Source organism: Mustela putorius, unplaced genomic scaffold (genome assembly GCF_011764305.1).
Source record: "Mustela putorius furo isolate JIRA1106 unplaced genomic scaffold, ASM1176430v1.1 tig00003836_pilon_pilon_pilon, whole genome shotgun sequence".
NCBI lineage: Eukaryota > Metazoa > Chordata > Mammalia > Carnivora > Mustelidae > Mustela > Mustela putorius.
Window position 1 is genome coordinate 21,245,697 of NW_025421989.1, and position 6,079 is coordinate 21,251,775.

General features: G+C 42.4%; 1 non-coding gene across 1 annotated transcript; it reads right to left on the reverse strand.

Annotated features, from left to right (window-relative positions):
* Positions 1-3,592: 3,592 nt before the first annotated feature.
* On the reverse strand, positions 3,593-3,728 carry LOC123394787. Its single transcript, XR_006609535.1, has one exon. It is a non-coding gene; the product is annotated as a U8 small nucleolar RNA (small nucleolar RNA).
* Between the last annotated feature and the right edge of the window lie 2,351 nt (positions 3,729-6,079).

The window sequence follows — 6,079 nt, forward strand, 5'->3', positions numbered from 1 at the left end:
TCCTAAGCAGGGGATAAATGGTTTCTTGACAGACATACTTTCTTGGAACAGCAAACACTAAAATAATTTGCCATTCTTCTGCTGCCTCTTATCTCAGTACTCGCCCCAGAGGAAAATGTTGGTTTGTCTTTGTGCCTAATGGCATCTGTCCAAGTGTCCTGCACATTCAGTCATGCTAAGGATTGCTCAGTCTCCCAAGTTTTGATCATGCTTCCATAAAGAGACCCTTCTCATCCTATAGAGAGTCTAGAACTCATTTAAAAGGTGAGTACAGAAAGGTGCCATTGAGTGCAAAAGGTGAGCCCTCTTTACTGAGATTTTACAGGATCCTTTTGAAAATTAAATGTGGGGGCACCTGGGTGGCTCAGTCGGTTAAGCATCTCCCTTCAGCTCAGGTCATGATCCCAGGGTCCTGGGATCGAGTCCCGTATTGGGCTGCTGGCTCAGCAGGAAGCCGGCTTCTCTCTCTCCCACTCCCCATAATTGTGTTCTCTCACTTGCTGTGCCTCTGTCAAATAAATAAATAAATAAAACCTTAAAAAAAAAATGTGATCCAGTCTTTGAAAGCACCTGTCACATAGCAGGATTGGAAAAAACCAGAAGAACTGCAAGGCAAACTGGCCTACTTAGAAACTCCAAGAAGAGGGTTGTTTTCATAACAAATTCTAAGAGTTGCTTGTTATTGAGCACCTACTATGTTACAATTAATGGGAGAGGCTGCAAGGGCTTATCACATCATGTCTTGGTCTTCCTGGGCTGATGGGGAGACTATATTGCCTCCCTGCTTAAGAAGGGTGGTGCAACCACTGTCTTGACACTGAAACAAGAACAGACACAGTGTTTGTCACCTCCAGGCCAAGGTATTTGGGAGCTAGTACAACTCTGTTTGATTCAGCAGCAAACGGAGACCCTTGTTGAGAAGTTGAGCCATTTGATGGGAGTTGCCTGGACCCCTGGGTTATCTGACAGAGGGGGCCCTCGGCAACCCACATCAGACCATGTGTATGACAAACAAACTTTTGTTGTTTTAAGCCTTGGCAGGTTTGTTCTCAGGATCAGACATTGGTCACTTTATCTGATTAATGCACAGCTACTATCCTTGTGGTGAGATGTATTTAAATATTTTAATAACAAAGGTAATAGTACATATGTTCTTATAAAGACTTCTAACAATGCACATAAATTACAGTCTCCCCTCTCCTCAAAATTCAGCCTCCTCGGGCACCTGGGTGGCTCAGTGGGTTAAGCTGCTGCCTTCGGCTCAGGTCATGTATTGGGCTCTCTGCTCAGCAGGGAACCTGCTTCCTCCTCTCTCTCTCTCTGCCTTCCTCTCTGCCTACTTGTGATCTCTCTCGCTCTCTCTGTCAAATAAATAAATAAATTAAAAAAAAAAAGATTAAAAAAAAAAAATTCAGCCTCCTCCTTAGAGGTAATCACAATGGACAATCTGATGTGTGTCATTTTAAAGCTGACCTGAGGCTTTTTCTTATGTAGATGTGCTATAAAAATATATTGAATTTTTAAGGATTGTCATTAACAATGTATATATTGTTCTGCCTCTTGTCCTTCACGTAATAAAGTGAACACAAGGTATTTCCATGACAGGACATACAGACCCAACACACTCTTAACTGATCCCTAGAATTCTTTTTTCTTTTAAAATAGGTTTATTGAGGTTCACAAAAATCAGTTCATACTTAATATGTGTGGTCGGATGAGTTTGGACATATGTATACATCTGTGGAATCATCATCACAATCAAGGTAAGACGTATCCATCACCTCCAAAAGGTTCCTTGTGTCCCTTTGGTTATTTTTCTAAAAAACACGTTACATGAACTCTCTTAAGACTATTTAAGTGTGTAGTATGGTACTGTTAACTGTAAGCCGATCTCCAGAATTAATTCATCCTGCATACCTGGAACTTTCTATCAGTAGACCAACTCCCCATTGCCTCCTCCTCCCAGCCCCTGGTACCCACAGTTCTATTTTCTGATTCTGCAGGTACGATGACGTTAAGTACATCATAGAAGTAGAACCACAGGGCATTCATCCTTCTGTGAGTGGCTTGTTTTACTGAGCATAACGTCCTTCAGGCTTGCCCGTGCTGCTGCAAATGGCAGGATTTCCTCTTTTAAGGCATTTTGGGTGTTGACCCCAAATGAACAAATATTTTTTTTCTTTTTAATTTTAAAGGAAAAGGGTTTTATTCGAGCCCAAGTTAGGACAACTGCCCTGGATATACAATCTTCAAAAAGAAGAGAGCGCTTCAGGGAAAGAACATTTGGTGTAGGGTCAGATAATTTTTTTTTTTTTCTTTTTAACAAAAAAAGTTACAGGGCGCCTGGGTCGCTCAGTGGGTTAAGCTGCTGCCTTCGGCTCAGGTCATGATCTCGGGGTCCTGGGATCGAGTCCCACGTCGGGTTCTCTGCTCAGCAGGGAGCCTGCCTCCCCCTCTCTCTCTGCCTGCCTCTCTGCCTACTTGTGATCTCTCTCTGTCAAATAAATAAATAAAATCTTTAAAAAAAAAAGTTACAAATCATCACAACAAAGGGCATTACAGAAAGTTACAGACTTTATCTTATGTGTTTAGTATGTGCAAGGCTGTAGGACCTCCATCTTATGGGAACGAGGGAGACTTTTTTTTTTCTTTGTTTGGAATGTTCCTTTCCTGGTTGTTTTCGTGAAGCAGACAGACGTACTGTGCCCGGGGCAGAAATAGAGCTCCTGTTTCAAGGTCTGGCTGAGTCATTTTGACCTTGGTAAATGGTAAAGCTGCTGTGGGATCCCAGCAGCAGGGCCCGCAAACATAACAAGTGTGAAAATCTCCTTTATCAATGGTGTGTATGAATGTGTATATATTTATTAAAACAGATGGGGCGCCTGGGTGACTCAGTCGGTGAGGCGGCCAGCTATTGGTTAGGACTCAGGTCATGATCCTTGGGATCATGGGATTGAGCCCCGCGTGGGGCTCGGGGAATCCATGCTCAGCGGGGAGTCTGCTTGAGATTCTCTCTCTCCCTTTGCTCTTCCCCGACTTCTGAATGTGCCGTCTCTAAAATCAATAAATCAATCTTAAAGACATATATATGTGTATGTATACGTGCACACACACACACACACACACACGCACATCACATTTTCTTTATCCATTTCTCTTCAGTGGATATTTAGTTTCTTTCCAGAACTTGGCTATTGTGAATAGTAATTACAAAGAGGGTAAAAATGAATTACTAAAAATAGTAATTACAAAGAGGGTATCTCTTTGAGATACTAAATTCCATTTTTTTGAGTATTTATACCCAGGAATGAGATTGCTAAATCATATGGTATTTCTATTTTTAATTTTTTGAGGAACTTCCACACCGTTTTCTATAGTGGCTGCACCATTTTACATTCCTACGAACAGTGTGCAAGCCTTCAATGTCTCCACATTCTTGCCCACGCTTTTTTTTTTTTTTTTTTATATTAACCATCCTAACTGATATGAGGTGATATTTCATTGTGGTTCTGATTTGCATTTCCCTCATAATTAATGATGTTGAGCATCTTTTCATAGACCTCTTAGCCTATTGAAGGAGACCTCGTCAGGAAGAACACAGGAGCAATCAGGGCAGTGCAAGTCTTGATTACACGGAGACGTTAATCATGTATTATTGGCAACTCCAATCATCTAGTCCCAAGCTCTCCCCCCAAAAAAAGAATAGGTAAAGATCATCTTACTTATGTTTGCGCAATAATTAATTTAACCATTCTCTTCCTAATAGACATATAAAGTGTTTCCCATTTGTTGCTATGATTAACAGGACTGAAATCAACATCTTTGAACATGAAATCTTGGGCAAAGGTGCATGCTTTCTCATAGGAAAGACATAGCAAAGTACAAGCCTGATGTAAGTGGGTGAGTGTGAAGATTGGGAAGTTTTAACAAGTATTGTTGAACTTCTGCTCCAAAAGTGCTCTACCACTTCATAGTCTGACCAGTGAATGTGTGTGACTGCCTTACATCCTCCTAGGCATTTTATTCATCACACTTTGAAATTTTGGTCAAACTTTGGGGTGAAAGATGGTCTCAGTATTGTTTTACTTTTTATTTCCTTTTTTTCTAAAAAGGTTGAATATAAAATTCAGTGACTCCCTTAGAGTGGCACTTCTGCATTAATGTCTTGAGTGCCTGGATTTTTCTCAGCATACTTTTATTTTATTTTATTTTTATTTTTTTGTTAAGATTTTATTTACTTATTTGCCAGAGAGAGAGAGCACAAACAGAGGAAATGACAGGCAGAGGAAGAAAAAGAAGCAGGCTCCCGCCGAGCAGAGAGCCCAATGTGGGACTCGATCCCAGAACCCTGGGACCATGACCCGAGCCGAAGGCAGAGGCTCAACTCTCTGAGCCACCCAGGCACCCAGCATACTTTTATATTTTGAAAAAGACATTCCTCCTTATAAAAGCAAGGACTTCACAGAAGGATCAGTTGCTGAGCCGTGGAGTGAGGCAGGACACTCTTAGCTAATGAGGGTTGGAGGTCAAAGCAATTGCGAGGGCCCATAAGGGAGAGAGAGACCATGTGTAAAACCTCATAGAGAGAGCCCAGGGCAGGTTGGTGGTCAGCATTCTGGATCGAGAGTTGAGCACAAAGTGGGCAAAGAACCATAAGGACAAGAGCGAAGAATGTGTAGTGGGTCCAAGAATTTCTGTTAGTAGGCTTGGCAAATCTCTGAATTGCCACCACCAGTTGAAGTTGTGAGGTGGTCTCAGTGGGCAGGTCTGCTGGCGGAGAGGACACCCTGCCCTGCCTCTAAAGTCTCCATGCCCAAAGTCAGGCAGACCACAGATGGCTTTCCGGCATCACGTGGACAGATGGCTTTCCGGCATCACGTGGTGGTGCTGCCTTCTGGATCCCGGGAGGGCCACATCTCTTGGCTGCTGTGGTAGCTCACGGCGTCCTCGCCAGTGTTCCAGGTTGGGCAGGTTTGCTAAGTGATGACAGCTGAGATGGGCCACGAGTACCAGTGAGCAGTGCAAGGGGCCTACCTCTGCAGGGAGGTGGAACTGAAGGGAGATATGCTTCGGCCTATTGCCTCAGTGATTCTACAGATAAAGGGTTGAGTGTGGACATGTCTGCAAGAGATGATCTAGATGGTATTTGCAATTCACACTGTCCTCCCTGGTTCCTGACCTCCTGGCACACCAGAGGCCTGATGTCCTAATGGCTTTATCTGGTGGCCTCTATTGCCACCAGCTACTTCCTAGGGTAAGAGGTTGACTCAGAATGCAGACATTTGTAGGATGGATGGAGAATCCGTGACGATGGGACTGTTTATTAAATCGACCATGGGTGACAGGGATGCGTGGAGTCCAGAGCTGTATCTTTCTGGTTATAATAACCGAGACTGGATATACTTGAAAAAAAAAAAAAAAAATCTGTACTAGTCCTCTCCAGGTTATCACATGATCTGTAGCGCAATGTAAATCACTACTTACTGTGTAGTATGGGGAGGATTTGTGTTTCTAAGAAAGTTGCGTTTATTGCCTAAGTGACAGCTGAGTGAGAATAATGTACAGTGAACAGGACAGGAAATAAGGTTTATTTCCCTGTATTAGAAATTTAATAGAAGTTGTATATCCTCCCTTGAGCAGGTTTCCCCCTTTTATTTGTGACTGCTGCTTTATCTCCTCCACCAGTCATAACACAGATTACTCCTTGCCTCTCCTTCCACATTCGCATAAGTAAGTCTCCTATCCCACACTCTTTGTAAAGTTCTGTATTTTATTTGAAATCACTACATCTATCAGAAGCACATTATTATCATTTGGCTCAATAAACTGCAGTTAGACCCCAGCAATTATGGCCTAGAAGGACAGAAAAGTGGATATTGGCAAACACTAATAATTGTACAAGTTACGGCCTCCCTATTTAAAGTCTTTCATTTTGAAATAATTTTATACTTACACATAAATTGTAAAAATAGTACAGGGAATTCCTGTGGCTCTTACAACCAGTTCAGCCAAACAAGGCTGTTTACATTGTGATAGTTCATTTAGCAGAACTCATAGACTGACATTGGTAGAGTAGTAT